Source organism: Sinohyriopsis cumingii, chromosome 10 (assembly GCF_028554795.1).
Source record: "Sinohyriopsis cumingii isolate HCF-2022 chromosome 10, ASM2855479v2, whole genome shotgun sequence".
Classification (NCBI taxonomy): domain Eukaryota; kingdom Metazoa; phylum Mollusca; class Bivalvia; order Unionida; family Unionidae; genus Sinohyriopsis; species Sinohyriopsis cumingii.
The window spans coordinates 17,741,325-17,766,931 of NC_142970.1; positions in this window are offsets into that span (position 1 = coordinate 17,741,325).

Genomic DNA, 25,607 nt, shown 5'->3' on the forward strand with positions numbered 1-25,607 from the left:
TTTAGCTTTAATTTTATGCTTGAAATCAGTAGTATTAGCATCGAAGTATGTTGTAACCCCCTCCCCTTAGTACGCTACTGCAAGCAGACTTTGTCAAATGCTAAGAGACACTAACTTGCTCGAAAATTATAATTTTAAAAATATTTATGGACTCGTATATTATATCTTATAATGCGCCTTCATTTTCCATCAGGTAGGTCTCCAGGTCGAGTTGTCATGAAAAACAGGAACCAGCAACGTACATTCTTTTCTAAGCGACTTCTCCGATGGTGCAATGTGTCTATAGAGCGTCCGCCTCGGATGCGAGAGGTCGTGTATTCATGATGCGAGTGGTCGCGTATTCAAACCCCGGCCGAATCATACTAAAGACATAAAAATGGTACTAACAGCTGCCTCTTTTGGTGCCGATCATTAAGAGGTTAGAGTTCGGATTAGTCGGCCTGTTGTCAGGATAGTGTGACTGGGTTGGACAAGTTTGTCTTGTGTCCGCTAAAATGCAAAAGCCTACTGAACCAAGTGGAACAGGTTACGTATTATACAACTTATTTTCGAGGTTTCAGCGCCCCCTCCCCCTTAAATGCGTACATATATTATCAGTATACCTCCATACGCAAGCCTATGCATTTGGGTTACCCCCTTCCCCCTCTATGCGTACATACTAAATGGACGGCCCCTAACCATTCATGAGATGGTATTGATTCAAATTTACGAGTGCGATTGTGATGTACGCATTGCCCTACACAAACACGGGATGGTATGATTCATCCGTACATGTCCACAAAACTATATATATTTATGGATATATGTATACAACCATGGTACAGCAGTTAGGTATCTAATTACATAATGACAGTGTAGTGGTTAGCAAATTTGAGAAATATACTTTTTATTCAGACACCATGCCGAAAGGAAAGAACTAACTTACATTTTACGCTAACCTAAATTAAATTTACTATTTTTGTTTCCAGCATGGTCGGAATATGTTTAAATGTTTCATATTAGGAACCAATTTGCATTATGGCTAAGTATATCTAAGAAGGAAATAAGTTCTTACAAACTCTTATTTTGTTGGTGTATTGGTTACCTCTCAACATATGAACCATTCTTTGCCATCTCACGATTATAATCCGTATGTACTTATGTGTTGTCTCATTTGTAGTATTAATTTTTAAATGTATACTTTGCTTGTAAAATGATCTCACTGTATATAAATGTACAAACACCGCAATCGTGATGTGCTTACAGGAATACATTCTTCTGAGTTCTACTGAAGTCAATTATTCAGTATAATTTGTAAAACGATATGGACTGATTGATAAAAATAACTGTTTTCTTTACTTTGGTTTGTCACAATATTTTTCTAACACATTACTAATATACACTGGTCACACATGACGCCCCAGTAGTAATGGGATTTTTACAATATATGGCAGTGGAAGATGTGCGTCGGTTATCAGACAATGGTCGGCTTTTGCATTATTCACTTATTCCCCTACTTCGAGTGCGGACTGATTGACCGTTAAGCAAAATCTCAATTAATCTCTGCGATTTATGTGTTATCGTTTTGATGCAACGTACGATATTGTCCCCAGTGTTTATTTAATTCCATCATCGTTTAACAAAACTTCTTTTCTTATCCTCTAAATCAACTTTTGTTGACCAAAGACAATACATTTTATAAGCAAGGCAAAACGCAAAATCACATTGCCCATCCACGAGTACAATGAAAATATGTAAACAAAAATAGTTAATAAAATTCCAAGGTATGTATAATATTGTAATATATTTTGGAGTATGCGCATTTGTTTGCAGCTCTCCATTTTAAGGATTCCTTATATACTTGCTTGAATATGGGAAGTCGGTGCTGGGATTATAGTCTTTAGACCGAAATAATTAGCCAATTACTAGGGACAAACGTTACGGAGTGAAGTGTAAGTGAGTTTCAAGATGACATGGTTTACTTTTGGTGAATTCAGGTCAAAGCCGCATGAGTGTCCTGTGACTCAGTAGTCCCTATTCAAATCTAATTAAGTGAATTGATCGTGTGACTCCAGGTGCAGTATTTATGACTGGAGATTGGTAAATTATACAATGGAATCAACAGGAAAGGACGTTCCGCCGTCGGCAGGCGCCATTTATTGTTGCTATGGTGGTAAATATGTTGCAAAGTTACAGCCGAAATGAAGCTAGAAATCATGATTTAAATGGCCTAAGGTGGCATAGTAAAAACGGTTCCCTGTATTATGTTGTTGAGTTGTATACTGGCGGTAAGTTACGGAAAGTTAACGAAGAGAAGCTTTGCAGTTGTGACCTTGACATACAATTGGGAAGTTGGGATCTGTGGTCATGTATTAATTAGAGTAACATTATTGATAGAATGAACGCGTTGGACTTTCCAGTTTGCAGAAGTATTTGTACAGGATTCCTTTGAATCAGGGGAAACTTATGACTCGTAGCGGGATTCGCGCAAGACCTTGACATCGCTCGGTCAAGAAACCCCTTTGGTTGATACAATATTTCTTGCGTGATCATAATGCAAATATGTATACTGACTTGCACTGTTTTCAGCTATGATGTACGATGTTGAGATCTCAGTCGGTCAGGATATTCTTTAACAACGGTATCTTTTATCTTAACACGTCTTTCAATACGGTACCATTTACCCCTTGTAATAAAGTATATCAGTTGGAGGTTGAGGATGAATTTCGATATTGAATTTATCTAAGTACTGTTTGGTCAATGTTCGGATCTCATTATTTTGTTATTGCAAAAAATATATATTGTTTATAATCAATTACACCTTTAGTTTTATGATTATTTAGACATTCTATATAAATCCAGCATGGTATTAGTTAATATTTCGACGATATTGTTATATGTGACCAGTATATTTGAACAGGTATGATTACAAACAGTCAAATTAGGCATTTAAACTGTAGGAAAAAAATTCTACTGAAAAATGTTTCATCAGCATAAAAAACTAAGGATTATCAAATCCGAGACTAGACAACATTTTATAGTACCTATATTTGCTCTTTTCAGGCCAAGTCCTCACGTAATGGCTTGTTTTAGTAGATATTTGAATTCACTTGCTTGTTTTTGTGTGGTTTGTTTTGGTCCCACACAAAATCGCATGCGCGGAATTTAATTTCCGTTGCCATGACGTATAAAAGTTACTTAGCTACGATTTTCCACCTATAGAGGACGCCAGCAGGAAATGACGTACATTTATCCCCACAAGACGAAGTACTAGGTGGGGCACCAGACAGATCCCCCCACTTTTCCAAAAAATTATTGTGTTTTATGTGTATTTATTCCCCCCCATGTGTTGTATGTTTTATATTATGTAAAAGAACTTAGGCCAAAAAAATGTAATTCTAATTTTTAACGGGGTATTTTTTAAACCTAGTTTTATCTATAGGGTTGTTTTTCCGAGTAGGTTTCCATCTTTCCATCACCTGACTTGAAATCCCTTCCCTATACTCTTGGTTGACCTTGGCTAGAGGTCGCCTATATCCCGTGTGTGCTACATGTATATATGCTATAGTTTGTGTATGCTATATTTTGCTTCCATGTTGGGATAGCCTATATTTTTTCCCAAATCTCCCCAGTAATCATACGACCTTATAATCGGATCAAGAAAAGGTTTATTTTTATTTATTTAATATATTTTTGAATTTTGGCGAGGTAACGGTGTATTATAATTTAATTAAGAAAAAAAACTTAATGTGTTCTGTGTGCAAATATATTGTGTCATTATTCACATATTGGATTTGTAAACTGAAATCCGCTGTACTCGAGTTGGAGTCCATACACTTTTTTATTTGCTTGTATTTCCCACCTAGAGTTAGGCCGTCTCAAATTATTTATTGGATTTCTGCCAGAATCCCTAAAATGGTTGTTCTTCCCCCCCCCACACACACACACAGTGGGGATTTACCGTGCAGTGAGAGAGCTGCACATTTAGAGCGAATAGAATTAGAAGAGAGACTTATTAGATCCTTTGTTTTCGTGTTTGTATGTAAAGTTTCCTATATGGGGTGTTTTCCCAGACTCTTTCATAGCCCCATGACGTCATTATCTCGTACTTTTCCCATATAGTTTCTCTGTCCCGATAACTAAGATTTGTGATAGGTTGCGTAATATAATTAAAGTCTATTTAATTATTTAATTTTAATTTTAATGGATAATAAAAAGAAACTGAAGCTTTCTAGGAAAATTTACAAGAAATTAAAAGGTTGGCGGCTACAGCAGATTCCAATCCGGGGTGGGGGTATGGGGGCAAGGGTTCACTTTGTGGTGGTCCCCTTTAAGGGGAGACTATCCATTGCCCATCTCCCTCCCCTTCTTTTCACCCTTTGCAGCCCCGTCCCTTCCATTCACAAATCTTCATAGAAGTTCTTTTTTTTCTAATTAATTTGAAAGGATTACAGAAAAATTGGCCTACTCATTTTTTATGTTTATGACTTGGTCACATGCCATCATGGTTTTAGTTATGTAATCTGTTATTTTTCCTATTAAATTTTTGTTAAAGTTGCCGTCTTGATATAGAATTTGGTTTCTTCTGTATTTTTATTTCTTGGATATCTCCATAATTAATTGTATCCTGTCTTGTTTCCTAAACTTGCACTGTGCTATCGCATGACATTTTTTGAAGTTCGCACATTTGCAAATGAGATATTTTACATGTATGCGTATCATTCTCCTTCGGAGTGCTACTTTACCAGTCAGCCATATGTCGTGTAGATATTTGAATATCAAGCTTTGTGTTTTTGGAGAGCATATGTTAGTCCAGTACCTCCAAGGTCTGTCCCAATTAATCGAGATATTTCCTCCTCTACTTTAATTTTAATTTTAGAGGTTAAATTTTCCCTCATCCAATTGTATGTTTCCTTAGTTTCAATTCCCCAAACTTCCTAATTTTCCCTATATTTACATAAAAGTTCCTTTATACTTCTAAAGGTTCTTGGTTTTTCTAGTCTTCTTACCAGTTTATTATTTTTGTAGATGTCACTTATGTTTTTCATGCTAAAACCAAACCAGTAAATGTATAAAGCTTCCTAAGGGGTTTTGGGTTGGATATTTACTTCTTTTACATTATAAATTAAATACTAGAGAGGAGGCCTAACTCGAATCGGGAGAAACACAAATAAATAAAGAAAGAAAGTGCGGACCCTGACTCGAATACAGCCTGCCTCATTTTGAAAATAGACTTTACTGTGAGAAACGCCACACCATAGTCACTCATATAAAACAATACGTTTTATTTTAATTTCAACTGGTAGTATACCGTTCATCTCGCCGGAATTCTAAATTGCAAATTAATTCAAAAGCAACTAAATTGATACCAGGACAAACCAATAAATTTGAAAAGCCCATAGAATATATATATATTAAGATAACAGGGACAAATTTGACATAGTTTTGCTGTCCCTACACACAGACTATATAGCATACACACACCATATCATTGATACACATAGCATACACGGAACATAGGAAATCCTTGGCAAAGATCACTAAAAATCAAGAACATAAAATCTGAAAATGGGAATAAGACTCATATTTCAGACTGCTACCCTTTATAAAACACTAGGACTAATTATAAACTAAAAGTTTGATCAAAATTTATTTTTAAAACTTTAAACAAGCACACACATCTTGGGGTATACAAGAGTACATGAAAACACTTTTTGGGGGGCATCTGTCTGGTGCCCCCCCCCCCCAAATAAAATAATAATACTTTCGTAACCCATACTAGCGAAAGATTATCATTTGCACTCACATTGTATGTTCTTTAAAATAATGATATTTTTTTTTTATTTGCGAGATATCGTTGTATAGTTGACCTGGATAAAGTACAATCTTGATCCGTTTGCACCTTGTAACTTATCAGGCGTGAATGGCAGGCACCTTCAAGCAATCTGGTGATATTTTCGTCTCTTTTGCGATATTTTTTTTATATCTGACATTAGCGATACACACACAGTAAGGATGCATACGTATGCCGGCATCCGCTACATTTACTGAGTTCGTTGATATATTTTGTTCTGTAAATTTCGCATGATGAAAAAGGAAGGAATGAATTATAACAATGCAAGGTTAGTTTCTTTTATTTTATTTTCGATCAATTGATTGTTTATTGTACCGTGCCGGGGTAGGGTGGGATGGGGGGGGGGGCCAAATTCAACACAAAATTAGTTCCTTTCTTATCTGCATGGAATAATGGAGCAAATATGATTGACGATATTGACTAGTAATAACAAGCACACACGAAGACAACTTGAAAAATAGAAACAAACAATAAAATTAACTGGTAACTTTGCACTTGCTCAAGGCTTTGTAGTTACAATGGGGGTTATTTTCTGTGCTATTCTCTGGTTAGGCATAACTCTTTCGCAGAAATACAAACAAATATTTTGAGATGAGCATAAAAGACAATTATTTATTTTCCTCCATACATTTCGATGCTCTCAAAGGACCCACATTTTTAGGCAAAAGTATGACCGTTACCAGGCGTTACTGAGTTGAAAAGATGCCGAGTAAACTTACGAATTACGCCACGTACAATGTATAAACAACACGTGGCAACGTTTAATGATTAAAGTTGGTGTTTTTATTTATTTACTTATTTAGTTAGTTATCAGAACTATTTCAGAATAGCAATGTAATTGCCGGTTATACAGCTCGCCTCTAAGAAGATTTTCGTAGTTTCTAACTGCCATGCATAAAGTAAGTTTATGCCAAAGTGATCGTGACCTACAAAATGTTGGCCATTATCACAGGGCATAACATTCATAAAACAATAAAGAGCATTCCTTTTTGTTCTATCAAAGCAGCGGAACCATAATGAGTTGATAAAACACAAGGATACTTGTTGTTGTTTTGCAAACCATTGCTAATAAAATCAGCTTCAGAAACTATTATTATTGTCCGCCCTAGAGGAAAGATTTTATAAGGTGGAAATCACTGACTGTCAGTATCCCTGGAATGAAAACCAGTATGACAACTCTAACTAGTTTGTGCATCAGTAAATAATCTTGAGTAGCCACTGCACCTGAAATGCATGCAGTCCATTCATCGAATACCTCCTATTCATTCATTGTATAATAAACATTTTACTTACTAAGAATACCCTATCACAGTATAAATGTTTAGTCATAAATCGGGAAAGTTTACAACTGGATAGGCATATTTATTTCTATTTTAACCGTACTGTCATAAAGGTACTTCTGTGGAGGCTAATGTGTATATATCATGATGAAAGCTTATGTCATCAATAGCTTTCTTTCTTTGCTCTTTACAAAAAATCAAAATAATAAGACTTTCGTTCATCATTTGTTAGCTTTCATATTTTCTTGTGAATTTTTTAAAAAATGTATCTGGAAAGTAAACATAAAAAATACGATAATTTTAAAAAATGAAATTTGGGTCTCCATCTAAAGAATTTATATATTCTTAGTTAATACTCAGTAATTTTTAATTATGCATAACTGATTGTAAGAGAAATTAGTTTTACAATGTAAAAGTGCGAGTTTGCTCCATTTTCAGAAGGGTTTACTTGCTATTCTCTTTGTATAATTCTCCCAGCTTTAAACTGCAGATACAGAACGTTACATAAGACAGCGAATTTCAGTCTTAACCTAAAGCGCGATGCTGGAGAAGAGGTCGCTAAATTACCGTTTCCATAGTTACACACTGATCAGATAGAGCAGTCTCCCGCAGGTATCATTCCTTATAGATGAATTAGAGGCCAAGTAAACTGCCGTCATTTCATGAGCTATATTAGTGTAGTATAGATGAAATAAGTTTTAAATTGCAAAAGTTGTCTCTTTTGTAACCAAAGTGCAAATCAATAAAGGAATATAATGACATGTAAAATTACATGAACAACAATGAAGGATCTTTTACGAGAGTCTCAAAAGATTGAAACTATTTAACGAATTTCATAAATTTCATTTTAAATAATCTTAAATGTAAGATTACGTTATGTGTATCACATGACAGAAATGATATTAAATAAAAAGCATAAAAATAGGTTACATAATTGACTTTAAATTACATTCGTCATTACACCTTCAATTCATATGTCGTCATGCCGGCATTTGCTGAGTTATTGGGTGTTATTAAACGTATCATATAGTTACGTATGATACTGGAAAATATCATATGGGTATATTAATCTTAAGAGGAGCCACATTAGCTCAGTGGTTAGCGTCTCAGACCTGCTACCGAAAGGATGCAGGTTCAAACCCTGCCATCGGATCAAATCCTCGACCTTATTGGAAAATAATGAGATAACAAGTACATTCTACAAAGACATGGAACCTATTACCTCCACTGAAACGTACGAAAAGATCATCTAAATTTGCAACAAGTGATCAGGAGAAGTGCGACTTGTTGAACTCGCAAGTTTAATATGTTACACGTTTAAAAAATGATGATAAGTGTTACCGCATTTTGAAGTTAGAAATCATACTTTTATTTCTGCCATTATTATATATAAACAAGAAATTATTGATGTAATAACTAGTCTTGACCTAAACAAAACGGCTGGAACCAATCCAATAAGTAATAAACTTGTATAAGTATAGTTGAAGAAATGTATGTTCCATTGAAAATACTTTTAAATAAATCACTCCCAGCCAGTGTGTTTCCAACACAGTGCAAGCTAGCGTATGACATACCGATGTATAAGAAAGGAGATAAAACACTACCGTATAAATACAGACTAATTGTTGACTTCGGCTAAATTATATACCCTATTCATAAGTCCAACCTTAGAATATGCTTCTGGAGTCTGGGATAATTGCTCTTTTGAAGATTTGGAAAGATCAGAATAAAGGGGGGAAATCATATGGAAGATGCACGGATCGTTCCAGATCTATACCCATTAATTCTTCTAGATAGTCTCTTTATGCGGAAACTGTTTGGTTTGCACAACGAAGGAAAAGGAAGAGATTATGCATTATGTATTCGATTATAAATACTCAAGTACCTAACTATTTGAGCGAACTTCTTCCACAAAGGAGATATGAGGCATCTAATTATCGTCTACGTTGCTCTCAAAGTATCACACCAATCTCTACCAAACTTTATATTTTCACACGACCTTTTACCATATACGATTCGTCTTTAGAACTCTCTCCCTGATGATATCCGAAATCCTCCAAATCTTTCTATTTTTAAGAAACATTTCTCTAATTTAACTAACGGGTCATCACACAAGCAGAAAGACATCTTTTTGTAGGTGGGTAGTCACGTCACTTTTCAATGATAAATCTAGACTTAACCAAGAAGTGTGTTGAAAGGTAGAGCGAAAGAGCTGGGATCTTTGGCATTAGGTAATGTGCAATAGACAAAGTGTTCAACTTCTTCATTATCATAAGCACATGCACACGTGAAAGAGTTAACTAAATTCACCATGTAAATGTCGGACTTCAGGAGACTACCTGTTGTCTAAGTTTAGTATGTAGGATATTAAGATGACATTTGTCAGTAGCATAAATTTAGCATGATGACCGGTTAGTTGAATTAGAAAAACGTTTCTTAAAAACAGAAAGATTTGGAGGATGAGAAACCTATAAATTGATATCAAATGTGTTAACATCGGTGGTTCTTTACAATTGGCATGACTTATTTGATTATATAGAAACCATCAAAACACGGCAAGGGTAGAAGCGGGTAGCAAAGATATGAAGATCGGTAAGTCGCAAGCAATACCGAGACAAAAAAGGCAACTTTCAAGGTAGCATTTTCCCACATTTATATTGACACGGGTCGTTTTAGACTAATGATAAACCAATAAATGGATATCAAATATGTCCAAATCTTTGGGGTTTTTTTTACGATTAGCATGACCTATTTAGCCTTATAGAAAACTATCATGTTGTAAGGATATAGGCGCACGGACAGAGAAATGAAGATGTACTTAATAAGATACATAGACATAATTTTTACTGTTGTATTGCTTAAGTATATGCTTCATATCATTATTATCAGCATCGAGGTATGTGATACCATCGCAAAACAGCAATGGTAGAGGCACGTAACAAGGATATGAAGATTGGTAATGGTAAAGTCGCAAAGGATACTGGGTGAAATATATAAACTGTTCTAGATTGCATTTTCACACATTTCTGTAGGCATATATCAATTTAGACTGATGAGAAACCTATCAAATAATACCACATTTGTGAAAATCTTTGTGTGCTTACGATTGGCATGACTTATTCGACTCTAATATAAACGTTCGTGTTGTAAAGATCTAGGAGCACTAACATTCAAATGATTATCATCGAATTATATGGTACCATCTCAAAGCGGCAAGGGTAGGGGCACGTAGGTAGGATATGATGATCCGTTGATGATCCGTAACATCGCAAGCGACACCGAGTAAAAAATATCAACTTTTTTACTTGCATTTTCACAAATTTATATATTTCACAGATTAATCTAGACTGATGAGAAACCTATCAGTTGATCTCAAATTCGTCTAAATCGCATTTAAAAAAAATACTATTGTTATAACTTATTTGCCTATATGGAAAACGCTCATTGAGGAAGACATTGAGCGGACATACAGACACATAAAGATGTACTTTATAAGATGCATGCACATATTATATACTGTTGTATAGCTTTCCCTATATGCTTCAAATCTATACTATTAGCATTGAAGTAGGTGGTACCGTGGCAAACGGCAATGTTTGATGCACGTATCAAGGATATGAAGGCGGTTAAAGTCGCAACCGATACCGAGCCCAAAAAATAAACTTTTTTATTTTGCATTTTCGCACATTTATGTTGGCACAAATCGATTTAGACTGATGAGAAAATATCAACTGATATCAGATTTGTCTAAATCGGGGTTTATTTACTATTGTTATGACTTATTCACCTATATGGAAAACGATAGTATAGGAAGAGAGGGCGAAGGGACAGACAAATGAAGAGGTACTTAATAAGATACATACACATATTATTTACTTTTGTAGCGCTGTAATCACATGCTTCAAATATATAGTATTAGCAACGAAATATGTGGTACGATCGCAAACGGCAATGGTAGATTCACGTAGCAAGGATATGAAGATCGGTAATGTCGCATCCAATATTCAGTAAAAAGAACAAAACAATTGATTTTGCATTTTCACACATGTCTATTGGGAGATCAACTTAGTCTCATGAGAAACCTATCAATTGATATCAAACTTGTCAACATCGCTGGTTGTTTGCGATTACTATGACTTATTCGCCTATATGGAAAACGTTCGGATAAGAAGGCACTGTGCGCACGGAGAGACAAATGAAGACTTACTTAATAAGAAACATACACACATATTATTTACTGTTGTACAGCTTTCATTATATGCTTCAAATCTATAGTATTATCATCCAAGCATGTGCTACCATCGCAGAACGTGAAGGGTGGAAGCACGTAGCAAGGACACGAAGACAGGCAAAGTCGAAATCGATACCGAATAAACAGATACCAATTTTTTAGTTTGCAATTTTACACATTTCAATTGGCAAATATTGATTTAGACTGATGGACAAAATATTAATTGATATTAAATTTGTCAACATCTGTGGTTGTTTACGATCGGCAGGACTTATCGCCCATATGGACAATGTTCGTATCGTTCGGATCTTCGCGCACGGACAGACACATGAAGACGTACTTAATAAGATACACATAATATTTACTGTTGCATTGCTTTAATTCTATGCTTCAAATCATTGGTATAAACATCGAAGTATGCGATGCCTTCGCAAAAGATCAAGGATAGAGGTACGTATCCAGGATATGAAGATTGGTAACGTCGCAAAGGATACGGGGTAAAATATACCTACTTTTCAAGGTTGCATTTTCACACATTTCTAAAGGCATAGATCGATTTAGACTGATGAGAAACCTATCAATTAATATCAATTTTTTCAAAATCTTTGTTTGCTTACGATTGGTATGACTTATTCGCCTCTAAGGTAAACGTTCGTGTTGTAAAATGCTAGGTGCACAAAACAGACAAATGCTTATCATCGAATTATATGGTACCATCGCAATGCGGCAAGGGTAGAGGGCACTTAGGTAGGATATGATGATCGGTAATGTCGCAAGTGACACCGAGTAAAACATATCAACCTTTTTACTTTGCATTTTCACACATTTATGTTGGCACAGATCGATTTGGACTGAAGAGAAACCTATCAATTGATATCAGATTTGTCAACATAGGTGGTTGTTTATGATTGGTATGACTTTTTTGCCTATATGGAAAATACTCGTTCAGGAAGGCATTGGGCGCACGGACAGACACATGAAGACGTACTTAATAAGATGGATACACATATTATATACTGTTGTATAGCTTTCCTTATATGCTTCAAATTTATAGTATTAGCGTTGACGTATGTGGTACCGTGGCAAACAGCAGTAGTAGAGCAAGTATCAAGGATATAGATCGGCAAGGTCTAAATCGAAACTGAGTCAAAAATACCAACTTTTTTATTTTGCATTTTCAAACATTTCTTTTGGCACAGATCGATTTAGATTGATGCGAAACCTATCAATTGATCTCAGATTTGTCAACATCGGATTTTTAAAACTATTATTATGACTTATTTGCCTATATGGAAAAGGTTCTTTGAGGAAGACATTGGGCGGACATACAGACACATAAAGATGCACTTTATAAGATGCATACACATATTATATATTGTTGTATAGCTTTCCTTATATGTTTGAATCTATAATATTAAAATTGAAATATGTTGTACCGTGGCAAACTGCAATGGTAGAGGCACGTATCAAGGATATGAAGATCGTTAAAGTCGCAACCGATATCGAGCCAAAAATACAAACTATTTTATTTTAAATTTTCACACATTTCTGTTGGCACAGATCGATTTAGACTGATGAGAAACCTATCAATTGATATCAGATTTCTCTAAATCGGGGTTTATTTACTATTGTAATGACTTATTCACCTGTTTGTTAAACGATCGTATAGGAATGAAGACGTACTTAATAAGATACACACACTTATTTACTGTTGTACAGCTTGAATTATATTCTTCAAATTTATAGTATTAGCATCGAAATATGTGGTACAATCGCAAAACGGCAATGGTAGTTTCACGTAGCAAGGATATGAAGATCAGTAATGTCGCACCCGATATTCAGTAAAAGAACAATCTTTTTTATTTTGCTTTTTCACAAATGTCTATTGGCAGAGATCGACTTAGTCTCACGAGAAACGTATCAATTGATATCAAACTTGTCAACATCGCTGGTTGTTTGCGATTGGTATGACTTATTCGCCTATATGGAAAATATTTGGTTAGGAAGGCACTAAACGCAAGGACGTACAAATGAAGACGTACTTCATAAGGTGCATACACACATATTATTTACCGTTGTGCAGCTTTTATTATATGTTTCAGATTTATATAATTAGCATCGAAAAATTGTGATACGATCGCAAAACGGGAATGGCAGATGGACGTGGCAAGGAATCGATGATCGGTAACGTTGCAAGCGATATTGAGTGAAAAAATATCAACTTTTCTATTTTGCATTTTCACCCATTTATATTGACACAGATCTATTTAGACTGATGAAAAACGTATCAACTGATATCAAACGTGTCAAAATCGTTCTTTGTTTGCGATTGGTATGACTTATTCACCCATATGGAAAACGTTCGTATAGGTCAGATGTAGGCACACGGAAAGACAGATAAAGACGTGCTTAATAAGATGCATACACATAATTTATAATTATGTACAGCTTTAATTCTATGCTTCAGATCTATAGTATTAGCATGGAAGTATGTGCGACCATCGCAGAACGGGAACGCTGTATGAACATGGCAAGGAAATGAAGATCAGTAAAGTCGAACCCAATATTCAATAAAAAGTACACTTTTTTGTATTTTGCATGTTCACACATGTCTATTGGCACAGACTGAGTTAGACTGATGAGAAACCTATATAATAATATGAAATTTGTCAAAATTGGTGTTTGTTTACTATTGGTATGACTTATTCGTTTATATCGAAACCGTTCGTATAGGAACGCAATGGGCGCACGAACATACATATGAAGACGTACTTAATAAGATACATGCACATATTATTTACTGTTGTACAGCTTTAATTATATGCTTCAAATCTATAGTATTATCATACAATTATGTGCTACCATCCTAAATGGCAAGGGTGGAAGCATCAAGGATGCGAAGATCGGTAAAGTCGCAAGCGACAATGAGTCACAAATAGCAACTTTTTATTATTAATTTTCGCCATTTTATGAGTGTGTGTGTGTGTGTGTGTGTGTGTGTGTGTGTGTGGCATAGATCGATTTAAACTGATGAGAAACCTATAAATTGATATCAAATATGTCGAAATCGGTGGTCGTTTACGATTGGTACATCTTATTTACCGATGTGGAACATGTACGTGTAGGAAGGCATTTGGCGCACGGTAAGACAAATGGAGGGGTACTTAATAAGATATATTAACATGTTATGCTGTTGTTTAGCTTTAGTTTTATGCTTGAAATCAGTAGTGTCAGCATCGAAGTATGTTGTAAACTCCACCTCCCCTTAGTACGCTACTGCAAGCACACTTAGTCAAATGCTAACAGGCACTAACTTTCCTGCAAATTATAATTATCAAAAAGATTATGGATTCGTATATTATAACCTTATAATGCACCTTCATTTTCCCTTAGGTAGGTCTCCAGGTCGAGTTGTCATGAACAACATGAAACAATATCGTACATTCTTTGTTAAGCGATCGCTCCTGTGGTGCAGTGTCTCTACAGAGCGTCCGCCTTGGATGCGAGAGGTCGCGGATTTAAACCCCGGCCAAATCATACTAAAGACTGGTAAAAATGGTACTAGCAGCTGCCTCTTTTGGCGCCCATCATTAAGAGGTTAATTTTCGGATTGGTCGGCCTGGTGTCAGGATAATGTGATTGAGTGGGACTAAATGCTGTATGTTTGTGGCATGATGCCACATTGCAACACATCATTATAAACTGTCACAATGCAGACATGGTAGCGATATGATTGCATTTTTTTCAAAGCTACGTAAACAATTACACACACACACACACACACTTTGCTAGGGTATTTGCTATTTGAAGAGATGGAATCTTGTTCATATTTCAACCGCTTTTTATTAATGATCATCGCTGTGACCAACATAATAATACTCCCGATGATGATGTTGATGGTTGCTGTTCATGATCTGTTTTATTACTACTTCTCCATGGGTATATTATATATCGAACTTGAAAACAGAAGCACTACCAGCAATAAAGCAACTTTGAAAACAAATCACACTTAGTTGAAATAAATATATATTGACATCAAAATGAACGTCAAATGCTCTTGTGCAAATGTATCGAAATGAACTTTCACAAGCTGGATTTTTATTTTATTTTTCTTTATTTTATTTTTTTACATTTCTAAACCGAAATAAGTAGTACTTCAAGGTTTTGTCTATGGTATAAATACGTTCATGGACACTTTTCCATTGTAACTTTAAGCGTATAGACTGCAAATACGATGAAGCACAAGTCGAGGACGTCGAGTGGTAACATTGAAACAATATTACTACTTCGGTCCAGCAGGATAGCGACCTATATATGTACTCCTGCCCACTACCATGTAGGATGTATCAAACTGTATATTACTCAAGCGCTCTTTGTCGAGCGTGCTGGTGTGTGTGTGTAAAACAAAATGGAATATAATAACTTAAACTGAAATATATCCAATTAAATTATATATAAAAGGGATGCGGCACCTGGGAGTAAAGCAAAAATGGAAGAAACAAACTTCCGGATCGCTACTATCAACAGTAATGGGATAGACAAAGCGAAAGCAGACAAAATAGCCAAAGAAACAAACTTCGATACAATAATGATACAAAAGACACACTATGGAATTAAGCCAGAATTCAGAATTTTAGTAGAAGACAAACTTAACGCAATAAAGATATGCAACAATTTTACAAATGATGATATTAGAGTGGGTTGCAACAATAATATTTTTTTAAAGAAAACAGGGAGTAAGCTAGGAAAGGTTTGAGTGGGGGAATTTTTGTAAGGGACGGTTGCTACATGTTAAATTGTTTAATTGGCATATTTTAAATGTTTACATGCCAGCTAATAGAAATAAGAAATTAATTTTAAAGAAAACTTATATACCTACCTACAACAATATTCGATGGAAAATCTAATCATAGGGGAGATTTCAGCTGGGTAGGGGACGAAATTGACAGAACGACTGACCTAACAAGTGACAAAATATACCGAACTGAAATGGTAAATTTATTAAATAAACACAATGACATTCATAGAAAACTGAACATTTTAAGAAGAGAATTTACCTTTAACTATAAATAAAACCAGTCTAGCAGGATTTATACATTTTACGGGAATTTTTATGCTCCATTAATATATATTAATACTGAAATAACCAACCAAAAACTATCAGACCATTTCATGGTCACTATTGACCTAAAAATGAAAAAAAAAAATAGAAAAATATTGGCCAAGACTATGGAAGCTAAATAATAAGATTTTAAATGACAAAGAATATGTCGAAATAATAAAATTTAAAAAAAGAAATTGAAACCTTCAAAAAAGTAGAAAAATCCGGCTCTGGCTAATTCTTCGGGGGTTGGTCCTCCCAGATACTTAGGCCATTTTCCTTTGAATGATTGAAGACGATTTTCAAAGTCACATCATTCAGACAAACGCACAGGGAACGAATATTCGTCTTGCACAGGTTCGTTTCGATCACGGTTGGGTGACATTGACAGGAGTTTGCTCAGAGCTGGATGACATCCGTAACTGGTAGATGTGAAGGTGAACATCCACATTTAAAACGAAACCCACTAAAGTGTCCAAGAGGACGAGCGGCACCGCTTTCGCATCCCTCCGGTTTGGCACGTACAGCATCACTTTCCATGATAGGGGCAGTGAGAACAAAGTTCCCATGATGCTTTACGGCATCGCTATGGTCGTAGCGTACAGCATCGTTCCCATCGCAAGGTTCTAAGTTTTATCCAAGCAGCTATGTTTTGAACTTTTTGAAGTCTCTGCAGTAGATATCAAGACGAACCAGACAGAATTGAGTTACCATAGCCCAGTCTTGAAAGTAGTAATGAACAAACAAGTGTTTTAGTGCCATCAACTAAAAGATATCTGAGAATGGAGCTGATGCGTCTCTGCTCAAGATATGCAGTCTTGCATATGTTCATGACATGTTGGTGCAATGTGAGAGTACTGTCCAGAGTAACACCTAGGTTTTGTACTGATTGTGTGAATGTAATGTTGGCGTTGCTGATATTTATTGTGTGAGGTAAAGGATGTGAATGAGAAAGTCTTTGTATTTTGATCAGAATGGCCTCAGTTTTATCATCATTCATCTACAGCTCTAATACAAGTCATCTATCTGAAATGCACACCTCTACACCATGGATGGTAGCATCAACTTCAGTTGGGTGGCTAGATTTATATATTTGGGTGTCATCAGTGTACAATTGGTGAGACACTGGATGATGATCTATGACACTTGAGAGCAGCTGAGTGTATAGAATGTAGAGAACATGTCCAAGAACAGACCCCTGTGGAACACCAAAACATAGATCAACTGGGCTGGAGTGTAATCTATTTGCAGACACAATTTGTGTCCTGTGGCAAGGGCGATATGCAGATTGTACATTGCTAAAAAGACTGTTTGAATTCAGACAAGATACAAGCTGATATCGAACAACCTTTTCTAAGATTTTTTTACATGAATTGGAGATTAGAAACCGGTCAGTAGTTCTTTAAATCGTTATGGTGTAGTGTTAGTTTCTTCAGCAGAGGTTTTACAATGGGAGTTTTGAAAAATGATGGAAATTATGCTGATGAGAGAGAGGTATTAATAACATCAGTTAGTGAAGGCAACACTGGATCTAAGCACTCAAGCAGCAGTAATGTTGGAATTGGATCAAGTTCACATGACTTTGGTGCACTCTAGGATGATTACTTAAGAATGCATTTATTGGTGGTGAGAGACTAAATACATGACTTGATACTTGTGTTTAGCATTAATTGGAAAGCTGAAGATTAGTAATCTTTCGACATACATATCTTAATTGTACCATTTAATTTACAAAATTCAATGTAATTTGCATTAGTAAAATGTGTAGCACAAGAAAAGTCATTATGAATCAGAGATCAATCATATCTTTGTTTTGTCTGGAGCTTGACTAATTTATTGCAAATTTATGTACACTACTTTGTCCTTTTTCCATGATTATTCACTGCATTCGGATGCATTTCATGGTGAAAATTCACCAGCTGGATTTAAAAGTGGTGAATATTGCTATCGATAGTTCTGCAAATCCTGTACGTCACAAGGAGTCAGTGTATTCAAGGACTCATACAGTATTTACAAGTTCTCATTGATATTTCAGATGAAAATGAAGAACTGAAAAAAAGATGAAAATCTCACGTGGAAACCTTTCTGTTCAGCATCTCATCCAAAACATCCTGAAATGGAGAGTATTTTGCAGACTCCAAGATTTCCTCTTATCCTGCTGGTATTTTCTATTTAGTTTATCTAGTCTCTTTTTATCAATTTCTTTTATACCATGCCACAATTGGAAATTCCTTATCAAAAGTATGTATAAATTTTATAATTTTTCTGTCTGTTTAATAAGATGTGTTTAAGAGTACTTACTTACTCATGATGCTGTATATATGAAATTAGATGTTTTGTTAAAAAAGAATGCATTTTGTGATATATTATATCACTGCCTTATATACAGTATGCATTTTGTTTACATGCCAAAAATCTAGTCTTATTTCTTTGTTTCTTTTTTACTGCAATTAAGGGCTAGTGATTATTTTTATACATTTAGCTGCATCCAGAAGGACAACACCATCACCATCCCCATCCACTCTGGAGTGGAGAATATACAGATTTCTCTCTGCCAGTTCCTCTGCAAGTAGTAAGTATTGAGGATGGAGGGGGTAATAAGGTTTGTCATGTAGATCGTTTACTAAATTGTTAAGTGTACCCAGCATTTTACATATTTGATCATTCATTTTTTGTCTACTGTCTTTTATGCTGAAATTAACACAATTTGTAACAAAAGAAAATTCCATGAATGGTATAAATGAGATGTGGATTTTTTTTTTTAATTTTTGTTTTGTTGTTGTCTCTACTTACATTGACACATGAACGATATAATTTCAAATATGATTTAATAGACTCCCCTACAGAGAGCATTTGAGAACTACGCTGGATTTATAAACGGTATAATTTCCGTTATGAACGAAATGACCCCCACCTCTACAGAAAACGTATCGAGAACTATGCCAGTACGGCTTTGAACACATAAATGACCCCACCAATACAGAGAACACACCAGAAACTGTGCCAGTGCAACGTTAGACACATAAATGACCCAATACATACAGAGAAGACATTGAGAACTATGCCAGTACGACGTTGGAGACATAAATGGCACTGTGAACTTCGCAAATTTGACATGTGCTTAAAGCATAGTGAGCACATGGAATAAACACACACACACACACACACACATATGTATATATATATATATATATATATATATATATATATATATATATATATATATATATATATATATATATATTCCAGACAGAACGGACAGTGAAATCCCTGATTATATAGAAGAATGCTTGATAATTGAAGGCAGAATTAATATTTAATACAAATAATACTATCATACAGGTTAGCGAATTTGTACTTCGTACTCTACGGAGATTCGAAGCTAGGTCCGAGGGTAAACGGCACCTTGCCTGCACACACGAGCCCATATTTCCTCACTACCAAGCGGACCTGGGTTTGAATCTGTATAATAATATTATTTGCATTATATATATATATATATATATATATATATATATATATATATATATATATATATATATATATAACACTCATTTGTTCTTGTGTTTACTTAAGACACACCTATTGCGACTGCAAGAACAGGCTTAGAGACCTAATAATATTTTACACCTTAAATATTTTTCAGCATGTATTATGTATTCTAATGTTATGGTGTATGTTTTTTGTAATCATATCGTTATATGTGTTTTTATGTTTCAGTTGTTGCCTAATGTTGTAAAGCGCTCAGAGCTTCAAAGGATTAAGCGCTATATAATGTCTTTATCATTATTATTATTATTATTATTATTATTATTATTATTATTATTAACTTTGACTTTTAAATGTCCAAACTGAGTAGACCAGATAACCAGAACATACAAATTGATCTCAGTGATTTAGCTTTCGTTTGTCCTGGATTTAACAACATTTCTTTTACATTATTGGCTTTGTTTACATGGACGGCTATTGAACCTGCAACTTCTGTATTACGAGTCCGACGCTTTACCAAGTACGGTATCGAGGGTCCTTGGCACAGAAGAGCTCGTATATAATAATTGAATAGCTTTGAAAGAAGACCTTTCTACTGCCGCAATATATATATATATATATATATATATATATATATATATATATATATATATATATATATATATATATATATATATATGCAAAAAAGTTTGCCATTTGCTTCCGCGGATTATTACACTGAAAACACCAACAAAAATAACTATTTGATCAGGCTAGATAGCAAGGTGGAAATTGTCCAGGTCTAAAATCTTAAACTAAATAATTTTTTCTCTCATGCTTTTTATTTGACTGAAATTCTCATTTATAAAATCAATCCAAACTAAAGACTTGTTTTCTTTCATGTGTAGAGTTTTAACGTCGGTCCCATTTATAGACCATTTCGGCGGCCTAGTGGTTAGAGCGTCTGCCTCGGATGCGGGAGGTCGTGGGTTCGATTCCCGGCCGAGTCATACCAAAGACTTATAAAAAATGGTACTAGTAGCTGCTTCGCTTGGCGCTCAGCATTAAGAGGCTTGTGTTAGGACTGGTCAGCTCCGTGTCAGGATAATATGATTGGGTGGACATCATGCCACATGGATGTGGCATGATGTCCACCCAATCATATTATCATTAAGGTGATACGCCATTAGGTTGGGAAATACGGCGTATGTCCAATCGCACAGTATACACAGAAAAGGTAAAGAAAACGGCCAATATCCAATAGCACTGTATTCGTCACCAAGATGAATAATACGGCCAATGTCCAATCCGACTGTATACGCCGTCGTTGTTGTTGTTGTTGTAGGGTTTAACGCCATTTTCGACACACGATAGGCTATACATGACGGCCAGTATTAATGTTGGATGAAGAACACTGGAGAATCCCAGAAAGAACCACCGACACACGAGAGGCTACTGGTAAGCTTTCTCACATACGCACATTAGCCGAATTCGAGATTCGAACCCACGCTGACAGAGGTGAGATAGCAGTAATCCGTAACGGAGAGCGCTTTAGACCACTTGGCCACTTGGGGCCCCGTATACGCCGTCAGAAGAGGACGAATATCTAATCGCACCGAATACGTGAAGGTAAATAATACGGCTAATGTCCAATCGCACTGTATACGTCACCAAGGTGATTAATACAGGGGATGCCTAAACGCTCAGTATACGCCGTATAGGTGAAGAATACGGCGAATGATCAATCTCACTGTATACGCCGTAAAGGTGAAGTATACGGGAAATGTCCAGTCGCAATGTGTGAATAATGCGTCGAATATCCAGTCGCACTGTATACGCAGTGAAGGTGAGAGAATAAGGCAAATGTCCAATCGCACTATGTGAAGAATTAGTCCAATGTTCAATTGCACTTTATACACCATCCAAGAGCAGTCAGGCGTCACCTTTTAATAATCAAATGTCCACTTTATATTAGCTAACGTAACCGACTCTGAGTGTCCTAGTGAATGCATTTGACGGAGTGTAACGCCCCACTCTGTGTAAAGGGTGTGGGTCGATTGGCGGATTGTACCTTCTTTGAAGGTGTCCGCTTTATTCGGTTCTCTAGGAGATGATCGCCCTCGGTGTTATTTCCCGGATCGAGTAAACTTATAGGTAGAATAAAAAAAAAGTCTGAGTAGATATATAGAACATAATGACTCTAGCCCCCCCCCCCCCCCACATAAAAGTCAAAATTTAAACAATTACATAAACAAAGGTTATTACAATACATTAGGAAGATACACTTCGTTTTTTAATAAATATTTCACCGAATTTCAAAACACAAGTATATTTATAAAATAGCCGATCTGTTTTACTGATATAATTAGTTCATCATATGATCGAGTGAACAATCGAAGTCATCGCATTGTATAACTGCATAACCTGCTTAGCTCTGGTTCACTCCAATTTCACTGTAGCTGTTCTCTGTCCTCTCTCATTTTCTTTTCCTTCCTTTTACTTTGTCTCTTCCACCATCCTACTGCTTCCCCTCCCTTCGGCCCTCAAACTTTGTGTGGGTAGGTGGATATATAAGCATGTGGATACACATATACTTGGATACGTCAGTGCGTTGGTACATCTGAGGATACGTCTGAGAATACGTCTGAAGAGCTATTTTTCCCCTTGTGTTTTCAAGCGTTACTTGCTTCTACTGCTAAAATTATGTCCGTCGACCATTCTGACATCTGGACCCTTGGACAAATGTTTCACTATGGTAATTCTTTCAAATTCACTCTCTAAATCCCCTGTGTATTTACTCTTGCAGCAAAGCTTAGTCTAATTAGATTTTTCGATGGGGGAATATTTACAGCTAGGAAATTCAGTGTAGGAAACACGCCCTTATTTAACGTAGCCAATCAGTATGAAATATATTTACCTCCTTTTATAACTGGGTGCAAAAAAATGCGGTCAGCTTGCCCTAGGTTTTCGAATAACTGTTTCTGAAACTTTTCAATTCTGACAGTTCCACTATGAAATCGAAGTTTAATCGTCCTCTCTCTAGTTGTCTAAAATATCTACCTCTGCCGACCAGATATTAGAAATCATTGCATTATATCGATTTAACAAGCACCTGCCTCCATAAATCTAATTAATTGTTCTCAGGACCAAACTAATGTTTAGACCTAGTAATATGTGGCTCCATATTACCTTTTTTATTTTATGATTTTATATTTATCTTGTGATATAATGTTATTTTATTACATCAATTAACTGAATTTGTAGTTAACATTTGAAGAATATAAAATCTTATTTAATTAGTGTACAAGAAATTCACAAAATGTAAGTTTTAGTCGCGAGTTTTTCTCACACTTGAGTTCTAATTTTAATATTTGGAAATATCGCCTATAACCAACATATTTCACTCAGTTCGGACGTCAATGTAAATCATTCATTAGACAAATTTAAGATACACATCTAATTTATAAAATAATAAATTGAAAGAAATAATAATATAATGAATTTGAAGTTATGCTATCATACACGAGACTATGTGTATCATACACCGAATGTATTATGCAGCATACAATAATTAAACGGCACCTCATATGATTACACGATCAATGCAGTCTTATGTTGCCATCTTGCGGACACATGCTTGTAATAAATACAAATATTAATAACATTACAATTTTGAGATTTATGCCAACAAATTAGACTATAGACTAAAGTATACGGGATTTGGATGATAGGATTTCTTTTACACAGGATCTTGCAAAACATGTTCTGGGAGACTTTAACTAGAAGGCGACGTTATTCTTCAACGTAATTCTAATCAAATGTAACGATAGGGTGTGAAATTATAAAGTATTTACATATTCGAATACGTATGACTGACCTTATGTTAAAAACTATGCAACTATGAACTTAGTAACTGACATATTCCATTAGGTATGTCAGACCTTAGGTAACAAAAGTGTATAAAAACAATCACTGGCATACTCCACTGGGTAATATAATGTATTACAAGTATCATTATGCACAGTTGAAAATATTCATCTACATACTCCAGTGGATTTTTATATGTAACTTTAGATTACTTACTGTTTTCTTGTTTCAAAGTCCCAGCTTTGACAAGGCCGTAGCCAACTTGTTTCTGCCCTCCTGTAGCCATTTAACTTGTTATATGAAGGTCCTTCAGGTTACTGGCTCCAAGTGCAACGAATGAGGAACCTAACGCAATGCTGACACGACGACTAGACTGCAATATATAGACAGGAATATTCTGGCTGTATCCATGTAATACACATAGTTAATATTTACTTTATGAATTTATTCACATATATCAGCTTGCTTGTAATATAAATTATCAACAAGAATGAAAACGCATAAACTTTCGGTGTGTAAATCGCTTATCAAAACTGCAAATCCATACAGCGTTTTTTGGGGGGTTGAGGTGGGGGGTTGGGATGGGGTTGGGGGTTACTTGCAAAATGTAATCATCTTTAAATTCCCTAGTCATGTTAGAATCCTTGTGTCATCTTAGAGGTTTTGTGTCATCTGAGAGGTTTTGTGTCGTCTTAGTGATCATGTGCCATCATAAGGTATCTAATGGTTACATTGATTGGACTAAGCCGTGTGCATTATTGTATGGGGAGTTACTGGTTAGTGTTAATTATGTGGATGGGAGGTTAGCGGTGGGTATAAATACTGTAGATGAGGAGGGAGAGGTGGGTATACATACTGTAGATGGGGAAGCAGAGGTGGGTGTAAATACTGTAAATGGAGAGACAGAGGTGGGTACAATACTATATATTATGGAAGTAGTGTGTGTAAATGATGAGAATGAGGAGATCAGTGTTATGGGTAAAGGCTAAAGAATATGAGTTAATTAGTGGCGGGTGTAAACAGTGGGGGTATACATACTGTAGATGGGGAGGCAGAGGTGGGTGTAAATAATGTAAATGGAGAGAGATGTGGGTACAATACTATATATTATGGAAGTAGTGTGTGTACTATATATTATGGAAGTAGTGTAGTGGCGGGTGTAAACAGTGTAGATGAGGAGTTGGTGGGAGGTGTACATACTGTAGATTGGGAGATTAGTAGTGTGTCTAAATATTGTGGATATGGAGTTGGAGGTATTTGTAAATACTGTGGATGTGGAGTTTCGGGTATGTGTAAGTACTGTGGATGTGGAGTTAGGGGTGTGTGTAAATACTGTGGATGGGTTGTTATGGGTGTGTGTAAATACTGTGGATGTGGAGTTATGGGCATGTGTAAATACTGTGAATGTGGAGAGAGGGGTATGTGTAAATTATGTGGATGTGGAGTTTGGGGTATGTGTATATACAATGGATATGGAGTTCATGGTGGGTGTAAATACTGTAGATGGTGAGATTACTAGTGTGTGTAAGTACTGTTGATGTTTAGTTCGAGGTTAGTATATTAATAGTGGCGGTTATTAATACGTCTGAATGCCAGTAACGATTGCTGCTAAAGAATATTCACCTGCCCTTATTGACCTCATAGTGACAGGAAACGACGTGCATACGATCTTTTCACGCTATAATCAAACTCGTTTGAAAATGAACAGCTTTCTGTGCATTAAATTATCTAGGTGTGAGTTAACTGCGACTTAATACGTAAACATTTGACTCACTGAGACCGTACAACCCTTTGCACAATAAGTAACGTATGTTTGAAAAACTTGAA